This window comes from Myodes glareolus, chromosome 10 (genome assembly GCF_982192425.1).
Source record: "Myodes glareolus chromosome 10, mMyoGla1.1, whole genome shotgun sequence".
Taxonomy (NCBI): domain Eukaryota; kingdom Metazoa; phylum Chordata; class Mammalia; order Rodentia; family Cricetidae; genus Myodes; species Myodes glareolus.
Window position 1 is genome coordinate 32,858,254 of NC_142035.1, and position 16,937 is coordinate 32,875,190.

Below are 16,937 nucleotides of genomic sequence, written 5' to 3' on the forward strand. Positions count from 1 at the left end.
CAACAAAACAAAACTGTACCGTAGCTCGAGACACAATAACGTTCCTCCAGATTTGGACAGCTAAAGACCTCACCTGGTCCCTGCGAAGGGTAAGGCATCAGATTCTTGAAAAATGAGAGCCATCTGTCCAGTGTTGTCTCTTCCCAGACACCACCAAGAACTAGCAAAAAGCCACTGCAACAGTTTGGAGTAGCCAGGCCTTTCCGCCAATCACTGAAAGGATAGAAGAGGAGCCCCAGGAGAGAAAGAACAAAGGCAGGAAGCAGGTGCTCCTCAGCCTCCCAGAGACCCCGGGCCAGCCCTCTGCCATTGGCCTCTGTGGCTTTCCAGGTGGTTGGGTCCATGAGCGACTTCTGAGTTACTGAAGGTCTGCTCCTGAAAGTGCAAATGACACCCATGTCCTCTGGCTCGGTGCCAGCTCTCCTGGAAGCCTGCTGAGCCAGTGTGCTCCAAGTCCTAGGAGCTACCTGGGCAGGCACTGAGGCCACCACTCCTGCCTGGACATGGCCACAGGCTGGCCTCTGTGGCGTCGAATGCAGAGACAAAGGCAGAGGTTCTGGTGTATGGCAGGCTGATTAATGGAGCTGCTTCAGTTCAACATGCTACCTTGGGCTACCTTGCTGGGGGAGGGGGCGGATCTGGGAAAGGCTGAAGGGCTGGAGCCTGCACTCATGTATTGTTTAAGGGCAATATGGGATATATTCGGTGTGGACATCATACATGGTCCAAACACAAACCAAGATGGCTACTGAATAACCCAGGGGACCACAGCCCTATGCTTGGTCTGTTGCTGACAGAAAGGCTATTATGTGGCAGTTGAGCTGTTGAGAGGCAGGCTTCCCCCTTCCACGCCTCTCTTTTCCCCTCCCTCTTAACTTATCCAAACTGCATCTTCTATTTGAAAGAAAAAAGAACATATTTATGGTATACAATATCATGTTTTTGAAATCTGTATACAGTGTGAGTAGCTAACTCAGGCTAACCAGCATGTCTGCCAGCCCGTGCTTCTTTACTTGGGACAACACTTAAAGTCTCTGCAAAGCTCAATCTTTATCTCCTGAGACAGGATATCACTATGTAGCCCTATGATGTAAAATCTGCTACATAGATCACGGTGGTCTCGAACTCACAAAGATCTTTCTACCTCGCCTCCTAAGTGCTGGGATTAAAGGCATACACCACCACTCCCAGCAAATATGCATTATTATTAATTACAGTCAGTCATCATCATGTTGAACATAGATCTTCCGGATTTGTTTCTCTGTCTGACTGAAGTTTTGTGTGCTTTGCTCAGTCTCACCCTCGTCCTTTCTCCTCTGGTACTTATTTGCTTTAGGTCACAAGTGCAAACCCCACCAAAGAACAGCAGTTGGGAATCTATCACTCACAGTGAGGCCTAAAACACAAAGTTCAGAGACGGGAGAGATAGCCTAGTGGCTAAGAACACTTGTTCTTGCAGAGGACCTGGCTTCCATTCCCAACACCCACACGGCAGTTTACAACCATCTCTAAACTTTAATTCCAGGACACACAGGATACAGACACCAGACACACATGTGAGCAAAACATTCCTACATATAAAATAAATTAAATCTAAAAAAAAAGACAAAGGAGAGAGAAAAAAGAAAAGAAAAGAAAAGAAAGAAAGCAAAAGAAAACAGAGCTTTGCTAGCCCTGAGTTCCTACTCCCAGATCTAATCATACACAACATTTTTCTACTTAATACTTTTTTCTTTTAGTAGCTGAGTGGAGCATAGTAACTGGGTTTATCTTAGTAAACAAGATCTCATTCTTATAATTATTTTACTGCCAAAATGACTCACCCCAGGGGACCAGTCAGGTTAAGTCCAAACCTGACCAAGGTGCTACACCCTGCCTGGCCCTTTGAGCAGCTCCTGCAGCAGCCGACCTTTCTCCGCCTGGCTTTTGTCTTCTGTGAGAGCAGGGAGCTCCTGTCTGTGTCCAGGAAAGGTCTCTGAGCATTTCCATTACTGCCTTTGTATTACCAGGGAGTTTTCAAGTTGGACAGGAAAATGTTATTCCAGAGTCTGGCTCAACAATTTAAGTTATGTGGATTCAAAAACAGTTTTCAGTGTCTTGTCTTTCACTCAGCAGTTAACTTTTTTTTTTTTTTGACAGGGTTTCTCTGTGCGACTCTGGCTGTCCTGGAACTCTCTCCCTATAGACCAGGCTGCCCTCAAATGCAGAGATTGGCTTGCCTCTCTCTGCCTCCCAAATACTGAGATGATTAAAGGTATGCACCAAGACCGCCCAGCTTTCAAACAACAACTTCAACAACAACTTCTTCTTCTTCTTCTTCTTCTTCTTCTTCTTCTTCTTCTTCTTCTTCTTCTTCTTCTTCTTCTTCTTCTTCTTCTCCTCCTCCTCCTCCTCCTCCTCCTCCTCCTCCTCCTCCTCCTCCTCCTCCTCCTCCTCCTCCTCCTCCTTCTTCTCCTCCTCCTCCTCCTCCTCCTGTTCCTCCTCCTCCTCCTCCTTCTCCTCCTCCTCATTTTTAAACAGTTGTATCTCTTTTTGTTTGTTTGTTTGGAGACAGGCTCTCCCACTATGGCCCTGGTTGCACTTGAACTCTCAATTCTCCAGCTTCAGCCTCTTGAGCAATGAGCTTACAAGTGTATATCCACACATCCAGCTCTCAGAGTTTTCAGATCATGAAAACCTTTCATTTACAAGAGAAACGGGCTGGAGAGGTGGCTCACTTAATAAGAGGGCTTACAATTCTAGTAGAGGACCCAGATTTGGTTTCCAGCAACCACATGATGGCTCACAAACAACTGCAGTTTGGGTTCCTGGGGGATCTGATGCCCTCTTCTTACCTCCATGGGCATCTTCACAAACATGGCACACATACATAGTAGGCACAGACACACAACTGTCAGGAGAAGGCTCTCTTATTTCATTGTGTAGATCCTAGGGATCCAAGTCAGGTCATCAGGCTTGGCAACAGGCACCTTCACCACTCAGCCATCCCACTGACCCAAGAAAATGACATATTTTTAAAGACACAAACCCTGTGGGTAGACTTATGCATACCATAATAGCAATCTTACACAGTGCCCCATTTTAGAAGTGTTGGGGTAGAATATCTCTGACATACTGTCATCACTCCAGTACGGCCACAGCTCTGAGTGTGTTCTTGTGTTTTAGACAGGACTCAGTTATTTAGTCCACCGGAGCTCATGCTGACTTCCCTCACTTCTGTGCTGTGTGTGACCACCAGGACACTCCTGGAGGAGACCACAGACTATATCTTGTATCTGACATGCTACTTGAGGGTATCTGCCCACCATCTCCCCTCTGCTGGGTGTGTCTGGATGGACACTGTCTCGGGCTAGTAACAAACTAGTTGCTCTCAGTTTAGTAGGCTCTTTTGCTCAGGAACTGGAGAGGCACACAGTAGGCGCTTGCATTAGAAAGTTGGATCGGCACATGTAACAGCTAGTTTGTGGGAAGCGGAAATCCGGAGCATCGGGAGAAAGGAACCTGAATGGATATAAGAGGCCACTGGAAGATGCGGGACAGGGGTGTGCACCTGAGTCTTGAGCAGTCTCACAGATGCTTAATCTTTGCCCAGAAAAGCTAGAGGGGTCTGAGGTGACCATGACTTCTCAGAAACAGGACGAAGTTGGGGGTGTTATCTTCTAGTTGGGTCTTTAAGTCAAAGATGTTGAAATAAACTAACGAAGGCTCTAGGACTGAAAAAGGCCCTTCGACAAGTATAGCATTGGATAATGACACCTTTGATGAAGATTTCTCAGTAAAGGGAGAACAGATTAAAGACCTGGTAGGTGCCTGCTCTTCCATATCACTGCAAAGTAAGGATAATGGGCGCATTCAATCCCATTTCCCTCCTTCCCCTTCTCTTCCCCCCTCCCCTTTTTCTACCTCTCCTCCACCACCCTGCTCTCTCTCTCGGCTCAGAATTAGATCATAGGATGCAGTTGTGGACTGACAGAAGATGTTTGGGCCCTGTCTTCTTTTAATCTGGTCTTTGTGACCCCTAAGGAAGTTTCAACTCCACATTTAATAAACACAAATATTTTCATTGGAATGATCCCAATATCAGTCATTTTCATAGAGAAACTATTTTGTGGAGCAAACTCCGTTAGGTCATCTTAACTACTTAGTCATATTCTTATACAATGCAGTTAGCAGACTTAAGATTGCTCTTTAGTTCTAGTTGGGTTTTGCATCATTTTCTCTTTTCTAATGTTAGCTGCGAAGCTACTGAAGAATATGTTTTATTCTAATTTTTGTAATGCTGGGTATCGAGCCCAGGGCCCGCTGCCTGCTCACTAGGTGTTCAGTCACTGGGCTGCACTCCAGCTCGCTTATGTTTTACCTGCTTAACAGTTTTTACTTCCGTGCCTAGGTCTGTGATCCATAACAAGCTGGTTTTTGTACAGGATATGAAGTATAGAAAGCTGAGAGGATTTTTACACACAGAAGTTCATTTAATTTAAAATTTAAAGAGAATAATTTTAAGAACAAAGTATTCTTTAGTATTTTTATCTTATTCCTAGCAACTGTGTTATTTGTAAAAAAGTAATGAACATATCAAATTCACTGACTACAAAAAAAAATGTCCTGCATTACTAGGCATGGTGACACACACATGTATTCCCAGAATTTGGAAGACTGAAGCTAGAAAAACTATAGAGTCCAAAATCAGCCTAGGCTACATAATTATAACCAGTCTCAAAAAAAAAAAAGTTCTGGGTCAAAACATGACATCTACCACTCAGAAGTAAGGAAAGAGGAATATCATTGCTATTGTTCTTAAAAAATAATATGTTGGCGGGTGACCGAGGCAGGCTAGTCCAGGCAGAGGCTGCCGTCAGAACGGGTGCAGGTTCCACAAGGCAAGTGGCAGAGCTGGCGGGAGTAGTTGGTGGATAAAAGGCGTACAGGACATAATAAATAGACGTAAGGCTAAACATAAAGCTGAATATTTATTACTTAAAGAAGAGGGAGACAGAGAGACATGAAGGTAGACATAGAGAGAGACAGAAACACGTGTGCACACGCCAAGAGACGGGGATAGAAGAGAGAGAGTTAAGATGGCGACAAGGGAGGTCAGAAGTGGCTGGGAGTGGGCGTGACTTGCCTTTAAAGGGACCAGAGCATAAGAATAACAATTGCCACATACTATAGATAATATAGTACCTGGGAGTGTATGGGGTCTTTAATACCATGAACTGAGTTGTGTTGGGTCTGAACATATCTTCCCAGACAAAATGCTCATGGTTTGAAGGCTTGTTATTCAGCTGGTAGTGTTCTTGGAAGGTGATTGGATCATGAAGATACTAACCTCGTTAATACAAGCCACAGCTGGATGAGAAATGAAGAGGTAAGACCTAGTTGGAGGGTAGAGCTTATCTCTAGCCCAGCCCCCTGCCCCTCTGCTTCCTGGCCGCCAGAAGGTGAGCAGCCTATCTCTACAATGCTCTTTTGCCATTATGTTCTTCATTGTCATGGGCCTAAAGGGAAAGGGGCTTTTTTATTTATAAAAAATCATTTTCATTTTGTCAGAGCAACAAGAAGTCACATGATTGCTGCCTTCCACCTCTTTCTCCTTGGTGACTGGATCCAAGGTCTGGAAAAATAAACTTTCACCAACCTACACACTCCTCCCGTTTTCTTCTTTTCATACTGTGTGCATTGGGGACTTAAGAAAACTAGAACTTTATCATTAAAACATTTATCCTTCCCTTTAAATCAGTAAAGTGCTGAAAATGTTCAGCAGCTGGCTTGCCGGGGATGCAAAGTCCCGGTTTTAACATCTGCTTGCTTTGTGGTATAAATACTGCTACCACGGCTGACTCTAACCCTCCCGAATGACTTCAGCAGACTGGCAAGAGACACAGACATGTAATGATCGGCTCTGGTGAGCAGGCAGAACCAAAGACAGTGCACCATTGCACTCGCTCACCAAGTCTAGGCCACAATGTCTTTGAAGCGGTTTCATAATTTGATTATTCATACACTGAAGTAATAAACTACAGCAAATGGAGGAAATTAGATCTGAAGATTGAGACCATGCTTTATCCGCAAATCATCTATTTGTCACCAGTTGGACACAGCTGCTCCTGGCGACCATCTTAACCAAGGTAAATGGTGCCATTAGGATAACCTTGAGGAATTCGTGTTATCTTAGGCTTTGTGAGTTCCATTTTCTTAGAGGTTAGACAAGAAGACAGTGGGAATCCTATCTGTTTATTAAGAGTAGTACTGTAGGGCCTGGAGAGATGGCTCACAGGGTAAGAGTACTGATTGTTCTTCCAGAGGACTTGGGTTTGATTCCCATCACCCACATGGCAGCTCACAGCCACCTGTAACTCCAGTTCCAGGTGATCTGACCTTGTGTGAGCACTACACATAAAAAGAAAGTAACACCATTGAGGGTGGAGAGTAAGGCCTTGGTGAAAGTGCTTGCTTTACCAAGTGTGAGGACAAGCCTGGGTTCTCCTGCTCCTCAAGGGGATGCTGGGGCCAGAGGACAGATGGATGTCCATATGTATGTTTAATGTCTGAACACTTAACAGTCATACACCGAGACTGTTGAGTAGATTTTACTCCATTCTTCCATGACAGATGTGCCTTTGCGAAGACCTTGAAGGTCCTATTATGTGGAGTTTCATACTCTGTGGTGCTTTATGCCTGAATGAGATGAGACATGGGTTAGTTCTGAAGATGCCTCATGGAACATCATACCTTACTTTCCCCTGACAGCCCATCCTTCCTGTCTTGTCTGCATCTTACCCTCTTCTCACTCTGCAGCCTTTGATGTGACAGCAGGGGCAGGGGCAGGGGCAGCCTTTGGGTGAAGTGACTGGAGACAGCTTGTGCAGGCTGCAGGAACATGATCAAGACTTGGATGGAATCTGAGGCCAAGAGTGGCTCAACCTTTCTGTCCCATAGACTTGCCCCTCCATGGAGAGGAGAGTGATGAGACAGGAACAGGTGGCAGAGTCCAGGTCTCAGGGCACAGAGGGGCGGTGGGTAATATCACCTCAGGGCTCACAGCCGAAAAGGCCCACCTTCCCCTACTGCTTTGCTTCCATTCCTCCTCAGCTTCCACCAGTCTTAGTTTGCAGTCCTGAGTGGCCCTGGTTATACACCCCCCGTGACACTTGGAGAAAGTAGGCAGCAGGAATTTGAGAGCCAAGAGGGATCCAAGTTTCTTTCTGATGGGTCCTTGAAAGCATCCTGGCTGCTGGGCTCTTTTCTTTGCCTATGACTTTCTCTATAGCCTTTTCACTGGCGGGGGGCAGGGGGGAGGGGGGTCTGGTGGGGGGGCCTGGTGGGGGGGAAGGGGGGCCTGGTGGGGGGGGGGGAAGGGGGCCACCACCTTGGATTACTTCCTAGTGCATTCTAAACCAGCTGTCAGGTCATCTTGAAAGTCAAAACACATTTAGTCGGTCTTGAAGAACCCTTCTACCTTGTGTCTGCAACCAAGTGGCCATATTCACTGTCTTGGCTCTAGGGTAATGGTAACAGCCTTCCCACACCTCCTAGCCTCATGTTACTGCAGACAATAAAATAAGTGGGTGACACCACCTGATTATATTGAGTAAACAAGGCCTTTCTCTTGGGTGACTACAGTAATCTTTGGTGAAGGAAAAGAAGAGATCCTAAGTTAGTGCTTTGCTCAGCATCGTATGCTTCTGCGGGAAGGAAAGTTTCTATCAGCTTCAACGGGCCAAACCAACCCCTTCACAGTCTTCACTGAAATGATGTGGGGAGGGGTCTGGATAATTCAGAGTTAATGCCCTGGTGCTCTAGAGACAATAATTACAGCGGCTAATCTTGACTATCAACTCGAGGGAACTTAGTATCACATCATGGGTGTGTCTCGGAGGATAGTTCCAGAGAGGTTTAAGAGGGGCAAGAAGACACACCCTGAATGTGGGAGGCACTAGCCCATGGGCTGGGGCCCCCGACTGAATCAAAAGGAGAAAGTGAGCTGAACACCAATGTTTATCTCTTTCTGCTTCTTGATGACAGGCGGAAGATAACTGGTTACCTCACGATCCACCCTTCATACCTTCCCTGCATGAGCGACTGGACCCTCCAAGTGTGAGCTGACATAAGCCCTTCCGGGCTCAGCTGCTTTTAGCAGGTATGTTGTCATGGTGATAAGTCCGTAATACAGCCAACTGGTTGGTTTCTGGTATTTTGACTTACAAAACGCTTTTAAACATAAACTCCCATATTACCTGTCTCCTTGGAGATCACACCTGCATGTTGTCTTTGTGTGGAAGAGGACACTCCCCCACAGTGCTAGAAGCTTCTATTTTAACCAAAGCTTTCTTCCCAGACTCTGTCAGCTAGGCCTTATTACTTAGAAGTATTTCCCTACAAACACGTTTATCTCTTGTTTCCTGTTTCTAAAATTATTAATTTCTACCCTTTCAGTACTTTATCAGGTTAGACAAAGATAGCAGACAGAAGTCAACTCATCCTGCTGTCAGATTTACACATTATTTCCGGGTTTCAACTCTTTTTCCCTGGTTCAAACAAAAATAAGACAAAAACAAAACCTGCAGGGTTTGTGAGTTTTCTTCCTGCTCTCCCAACCTCCTTTTCTGAATGCAGAAATATCTGTCTACGAAAAGTAGCCAAAAAGCACGCATTTCTGGTTTCTTCCTCTCAAATTCAACTTCAGATGCCGACTTTCCACTTCACATTCCGTTCCCCTGAAGTCCTCGCTCTCTCCTCTGTTAATGGTAACCCCAGGCTCTGTTAATGGCTTGAGGGCTCAGAGAGGGAGCTGGCTCTTCGGCTCTTTGCCCTGCATGTCGGTCTGTCTGCACCTCTGCTGAGCTTGCAGGCCCCCGTCTCTCTCGTCTTCCTCTCAGTCTGCGCAGCCACTTGACCCTGGACAAGGCTGCCTTAATGGCTTCATCGGGGCCTGTCTGTGCGGGTACCACCGTTCATCTCAGCACTACCCGTCCTGCAAGCCTGTCCCAAAGGGATGACCTTGCTATAGCTTGGATAGGTTGAGTGAACCCCCAAGGGTTCCCGTTATGGAAAATTAATCCCTACTTTGGGGAAGTAATATTAGGAGGATGCGAACTTTAGAGGTGGGCCTTGGGAAGTGATAAGATTGGCTATGCACATGAGATCACCTGTGATTGGTGGCATATAGTCAGAGCAAGGACTGAAGGGGATACTCAGTGGGAGAGCAAGTGTGTGGCCCTGACTTCCATCCACACCACACAGACACACACACACACACACACACACACACACACACACACACACACGTACACCGCCTCCCTGTCTGGCCGTATACTGCCCTGCCTTTGCTACTTTGCTAATATGAAGGTCTTTACCAGATGTAGGCTATTTGACTCTGAACCAGGACTGTGCGCCAAAATAAACCTCTTTCCTTTGTAATTTACTCAGACTGTGATATTATGCTATTAGCGACAGAAAACAGACTGAAACTGGCTGTTTCCCAGCGTTCCACTTCCCTGTTGGAAACACAGAGTTTAGAATTTAATGACCTGTTCTCTCCTTGGGTATCCAGGGCTCCTTTTGTTCTGTATCAAATCTAAGTTTCCAAACTTCACAAGGAAGTTATGTCCTGCATCCCTGAAATCTCACTGGGCCCCTCTGCCACTGTCACTATGTCATTTGAGTCCTCCAGATGTCTTGAAACAAGTGCCCTATTTGGGAGGTGATCCCAGGAAACATTATTGGGGAAGGAGACAGAAGGCATCCCAGCAATGTTCTCCATGGTGTCCAGTGTGCTGTCAGCCTGCCCTTCTGGGTTATCTCTGCCAGTCTTTGTCTTCCAGCAACAAGCAATTCTTGTGCTCACAGTATTACCAGGTATTCCCTGGTTCATACCTGCTGCTTATGTTCCTGCCAGTCTCTAGTCACAACCTGTTACAGACAGATCAATATCTTGCATTGCCTGATGTGTGTTTCAATTTAAAATCACCTGATTCATCACAATGCTGGTTCATTAGCGCTGTGCTCAGGGTCAACAGTGCTCTATCTCACGCCCAATAGACCCAGCATGTATGCTTTCTCCACAGGGCGTATTTCAGCCGTGTGATGCAGAGAAACGCTAGACACCACTTCAGTGTCAAGCTCAGTGGCCACTTAGAGCAGGGAAATCACACGCAGGCGCACAGCAGGGTACAAACACGTGAAAAATGCAGTGCTCGGGATGCCACAAAAAATGACCCTTGTTTGCTGTAGGAGATGAACAAAACGGTGATGTCGGACCTCACCTAGCCCAGCTGAGGCACATCTCAAAGTTTCTGGCTCCCTCTGCACATGTCCCAGTGGCCAAAAGGACTCCACCCAGATTGGTTTAGATTTGGTGGAGTAGGCAAATCTGCTAAGGCAGAGACTGCCAATAATAAAATCAACGATGTGCATTTTTGACTCCGTAAATTGTAGAAAATGGAAGCTAATGGGAAGCATGCCTGTCCACGAGATGCCGTTTGTTTTGTGGGATGCAACTGTTACTGTCTGTGGATATTGATAAGATCAATGCTAGGATAACAGGTGTGTGCCACTATACCTGGCTAACTCCAGTATTATGAGTTTCCTATATCAGTCAAATGTGCCTCCCACATGCATTTATAAATAAAGTTTTATTGACATAAAACAATGAATCCTTTATTGGATTTTCTACAGCTGCTTCTGGGTATAGTAAAGCCACATGGCCTGCAAACCCTAAGATATTTATTATCTGACAATTTCCTGAAAAGTTTTGTTATACGATTATATGTATGTGATTACATTTAAAAACCACTTGTGATATTTAAAAGATAATCGTATTTTTCCTTTTGAGACAAGTTCTTGTAACCTGCACTGTTCTGGAACTCACCATGCCTTAGTCCAGGCTGGCCTTGATTCACAAGCCCCTTACTTCTACCTCCTATATGCTGAGATTATAGATTTAGACTTTAAAGAAATCTGGATATAGTTCTGGTTTTTGTTTGCTTGTTTGTTTTTCGAATAGTTGTATACATGCCTGGTTTGTTAGTTTTTGTTTTGTTTTGTTTCATGGGAAGTACTGGAGATTGAACCCAGCCTTCTAAACACACTAAGCGAATGCAGAAACCCTGAAGCCTTCAAATAATCTTCCTTTATCTTTTTGCATACCCCCACCCCATCAGTGCTGAGGCTTAAAGCCAGCGCCTTGTGTAAGCACGGTTACTACTTCAACCAAAGATTTTCGCCTTTATAAAAGTAGCTCCTTGAGTCAGAAGCAGGAGGATGTGAGTTCAAGGCCCGCTTTGGCTATATAATGAGACTTTGTCTCAAAGACAAAAATAAACAAGCAACAAGCCCACAGGACTGCAGGGTGGGGAAGGATAGGGCAAAACCACAAGCCCACCCATCCCAGCCTTTCCCATCCACAGCTGCCTTTGCATTCTGATCAGACTGCCTTTCCTGTATCTTTGCTAGGTTAGCTTAGCCAAATCTCTTCCATTTTCCATCAAGGCTACCTTTGCCATGCATTTTCCCCACGCCACTGTTCCTCAGGTGACCCAACCCTCACACTGTATATCAAGAAGTTAAACAGCAAACCAGGGGGTTAACTCTGAGGTACACATTCAACAGCACTGTTCAAAGGTTCTCCATGAGACTGAGCTTCAGCTGGGCACTGACTGCACACAAAGCTCTCACCGGCTGCCTCTATGAACTGGTGTCTCAGACCCTCTTCCACTGAATGCTAACTGGGATAGTCAGACAGTCAAGCATGGACACACACACACACACACACACACACACACACACGATCCCTCAGTGGCAGCTCCATTCCCCAGCCTCCTGGCTCCTTTGCTATTTGTTTCCTCAGATCATCCCCTAATAAATTACTTGAACTTAAATCTTTCACAGCCTGGTTCACACAGCCTGGTCCATATAGCCTGGTCCAGATAGCCTGGTTCACACAGCCTGATCTACACAGCCCGGTCTACACAACCTAATTTACACAGCCTGGTCCACACAGCCTGGTTTACACAGCCTGGTCCACACAGTGTGGTCCACATAGCCTAGTTCACATAGCCTGGTTCATAGCTATTTTAAAGAATCATAAGAAGGAAACTTGCTGGTTTTTTTTTACTTTGTGTGAATAATTATGAGCTAATGTAAAGTGAAACAAACAAGTCAAACTGTCCTATTAGGAACAAACATAGGCTATTCTTGGGGAAATTGATTAAAAAAACAAAAACCGAAGCAATACCCTGGTATTAATTGCAGGGCTTAGTATGTAGCTTAGCGGCAAAGTACTTAGCAGGTGCAAAGCCTTGAGTTTGATCCCCAGCTTCTCACCGTCCCCCACACATTTAAACTCGAAGTTTGAGGAAACAGTCTTAAGATTGCAAAACTATTGGAATATAAGACAGCCCTTTAAGAGTTGGAGAGATGGCTCAGGGTTAATAACACATTCTGCTCTTGCAGAGGACCTGGGTTCGGCTCCCAGTACCCACATGGAGGTTCGCCACAGTCCATAATATCATTTCCAGGGATTCTGATGCTTCTGGTCTCCTTGGTCACCAGGCACCCAAGTGGTACACATGTAAGCATGCAGGCAGAACACTCACACACATAAAAATAAACAAGATGGAGACAAGTGGTTCGCGTGTCGCAGGAATTACTGAGGGCCCGTGGCGGGCTTCCTGTGGTGGTGGAGGCCATCAGTGGATTCTGGACTCGTCTTCCAGCTTTGTCTTTGTCTTTCCCAGCTCAGTGTCTGTCTGTCTGTCCTTGGTGTGTTCAGTGGTGAACCGCCTGGGTGACTGCAGGCTTCACACCTCTGTCCTTTAGCGTTCACAAAAGTCAGAAGGAAGTCTGAGCGGCGATCTTCCTTCCTAAAAATCTTCTGAAGTTTAGAAAAGTCCACATCTGACCAACGTCTCTGATATTTAGAATACAAAGTCTAGACTATTGACACCGCCTATGTGGCTTTTCCTAATTGGGGGTCAAACCTTTATTTTCATTCTAAAAATGTTGGCCCTGTCCTGTATGCCCTTGATTCTCCGCTTCCAGTCTGTCAAGTACACAGTTCTTCTCTTCCACAGGCTTCCATGACTCTCATGTTTTGCTCAAGCATATGGGGCCAAAGGATCATGGGTGGAACCCTCTAAACTCATGAGCCAAAACAAATCCATTCTCTATTAAGTTGTCTCTGTCAAGTATTTTGGATACAGTAATAACAAGCCAACTAATAATTTATAAATCCTTCTCTCTCAAGACTTAGCTGAATTGATAACCCAATCTGTGACTTTGCCCAATCTCCAGGTCTGTCACTAACGGTTTCTGGGTACCCACTGTTCCTTCTGACCATATGCACGACACCATAACGACAGGGTTCTGCTTTTCACCCACAAGCCATACAGTCCTTTGGGGCAGGGCACCCAGCTCCACGCTACAACATGGAGGAACCATGATGCCTGTTCCACCCATCCACATGTTTCCAGCCTGGTCAGTCTCTGGCAAGAGTTAATGAGAATCTGTGACAGGCCTTAAAATAGTGAAGAACACAAAATAAGTTACTAGAATAAAATGTTTGTCAACATAAGGCAGCTTAATTCCTGTAGGTATTTTCCTACAAAGGAAAATTGTCCTGTTATTCAAGACACGTGAGAAATGTAAACCAGAGCCAAATGTGGAGAGTGCATATGTACTTCCTGTTTTTTTTTTCCTGAGAGGCTGTGCCCCAGGGTGGGTCAGGCAGTGGGTAGTTTGTGGCTCAGTACATCAGCAGTCCTGGGTGAGAAGAAAGATTGTGTTCTCTGCATACGGCAAGGTGGGGAGTGCTTTGAAAAGCCACAGCAAACAAAGATCACATCACCAAACGGGGAAGGAGGGATTCTGACCAGTGCCCAGACCTAGCCTGGTGCCAGCTCCTGCTGGAGACTTGGTTGGGCTCTCCTTGCACTTGGTACCACACCCCAGACATCCTGACACCGACCGCTTCAGCAGCCCAGTGCTGCTGATCTTGCCCTTTTTTCAGACCGCAGAGCTGCCCCAAGCTTCAGTGACTGCCCTGGCTACGTGATATCTACAGAGAAGATTCAGAGTCGGAGCCCAGAAAAGGCCAAATAAAACCTCCTTTATTCCCCCTCCTCTCTTTTTTCCTTCTCCCTTAGTTCTTCTTGTTTACTTCTTTTCAGAAAGGGGCACGGGGCAACCCAGACTGTCCTTGAACTTAATATGTAGCTAAGAAAAATTTAAATTTCTATTCCTCCCACGTCCACCTCCAGAGTGTTAGGATTGCAGGTGTAGTCTACCAGCCATGTATGACTTAATTTTTCTCTTGTGTTTAAAACACTGCCCTTAAGGAAAGAATGAAAGAAAGAAAGAAAGAAAGAAAGAAAGGAAGGAAGGAAGGAAGGAAGGAAGGAAGAAAGAAAGAAAGAAAGAAAGAAACTCTCCCAGGAAATGGGTAGAAAATGTGGAGGACACCCCCAGGAAGAGGCCATAAAGTCAGCATAACCCACCATGCAACCAAGACAGCCTCCTGAGACTGCCAGGGTTATAGACATGTACTCGCATGCCTGCTTTTTATAGGACCATTTGTGTGCTGGGCATTGAACTCAAGGCCTCATGTTTGTGTGGCAAGCACTTTACCAACTTAGCTATGGCCCCAGCCCCTTGTTAATGGCTTTCCTGTTGTTTTGCTTTCCTCCTTCCTCTCCTCCAAGTCCCTCCCCCTTCTCCCACCCACTCCTCCTCCTCTGTTTCTCTTCAGCAAAGGGCTGGCCTCCCATGGATATCAGCCAGCCTTGGCATAGCAAGGGGCAGTTAGACTAGGCACCTCTGTGGGAGTGAGGAAGGGATGACTGGCCCAGCTTGAGACCCATACCATGAGAGGGAGCTCACCCCTGAGGGCCAGGACCCAGAGACAAGAGAGCCCAGAGACCTAGGGTAGAGCCAAACCTGACTAGCAAAAAAATAGAAAAGAAAAAAAAAGTACAAGAATTGTTAGAGAACACATTTGCGGGTGTATGTTTTGATGATTAGTATGTAGTATTTAGGATGTGCTATAAGTGGCCAAAAGTACGTTCTTAGCATGTATAAGACCTTAGACAAAGCATGTATTTAGTGTGTTTATGATCCTAACTCTGCATCGTCCCCCAAGAAGCAAAGACATAAAAAAAATGACAGACAGTGATTTAAAGAGCCATCCCATACATCCAACCCTCCCCATCCCTGTGGACACCCCCTTTCCACACATTCTTCTTAGATGTTACAGGATTTAGACCTGCTTGGTTTAGTTCCATATATTTCCGGTGATGGTTATTCTTGGTTGCCCACTTGACTACATCTGAAATGAACTATAACCCAGAAATGGAAGGCACACCTGTAAGAGATTTTTTGCTTGGTTTGAAGTAGGTGAATTCACTTTTGAGGTAGGCAGACATACATCTTCAATCTGGATCTTGAGGTGGGGAAGACACACCTTTAATATGGGCGACACCTTCTACTGGAAGCCCATGTAAGGTCATGGAAGAAAGAAGCTTCCATTCTTTGCCTGCTTGCCCTGGCCTTGCTAGCAAGTCCATCCCTTCACGCTTCTCTACAGAACCCTGACTAATACCCTCCCCTACACATTTGCTGCATGTGATGTGGATAAGTGCATTTTCATTGCATTTTTCAGAAGTAGAAATTTTGGGGGAAGCAACTGTACCCCATGACTGACATGCATAGAATATATGTCAGAGCATACCCCTGAAACACACATACATATACATACATGATACTTACTACATACATCTATCCAACTCCACTTTCCATGGAATGACACTGGTCATTTGCAACTGATCATAAAGCTGACAAATGATACATAGGAGGGTATTTAGGTGTGCACAGCAAGTGTGGTAGTTTGAATGCAATTGGCCCTCATCAGCTCATAGGGAGTGGCACTATTAGGAGGTGGGGCTTCGCTGGAGTAGGTGTGGCCTTGTTGGAGGAAGAGTGTCACTGTGGGGGCGGGCTTAAGCTTTGCTCAGTGTCACAGTCCACTTCCTGTTGCCTGAAAGATGTAGCCAGCACCATGTCTGCCTGCACGCCATCATGCTCCCCACCATGGTGATAACGGACTGAACCTCTGAACTATAAGCCGCCACCTTGACTAAATGTTTTCCTTTATAAGAGTTGCCATGGTCCTGGTGTCTCTTCACAGCAATAGAAACCCTAACTAAGACAGCAAGCCTCTGGGCACACCTGTCTTTGATATAAAGAGAAAGATTAATTTGAGTTTTTAATGTATTTTTTTAAAAAAAACTGCAAAGGAAAAAGGAAGAAATAAAACTCACTTAGAATTTGTGGCTCGGACACTACAAGAAAAAGATGAAGGTGAAGCCAGATGCCCTGTTTTTGAAAAGTCCCCATCACCTGTCTTTTGAAAAAAGTATCCAAAATATCCATGCATAACCTTCAAAATGCAACTTCCAAATCGCATTGCTTAGGTTGGCGCCACTCCAAAGGTTCTGATTGGCTGACCTAGTGAGGGTGGTAAGCTGTGGTGTATCCCAGTAGGCAAGAGGACCACGTGGTTTAGCAGCTCCCTGGGGCTTACTATACACACACCATTCTATATCTTTGTTTCTGTCGGCCAAGACTTCCTATACTCATTATGTCTACAGTATACCTCTTTGCTTTTTCTTTCTCTATGTGTGTGTGCACATATGTCATGTGCACAAATGTATGTGGACATGAATGTGGAGGCCAAAGAGCCACTGCAGATGTCTTTCTATTTTAGATGCCATCCACCTTGCTTGTACAAGGTCTGTGGCTTGGGGCTCACAGAACAGGCTAGATGGGCTGGCCAGGAGCCCTAGGGGTCCTTTTGGCCCTGCCTATGCACGGCTGGGATTAGAAGTACACATCCCTATGCTAGACTGTTTTACGTGGGCACTGAATGTCCTTGTGTTTGCACA

The 16,937-nt window shown here is 45.7% G+C and overlaps 1 protein-coding gene across 1 annotated transcript in view; it reads right to left on the bottom strand.

Annotated features, from left to right (window-relative positions):
- Positions 1-16,937, bottom strand: part of Rin2 (Ras and Rab interactor 2) — a 207,530-nt gene that overhangs the window by 97,616 nt on the left and 92,977 nt on the right. The window lies entirely within an intron of this gene.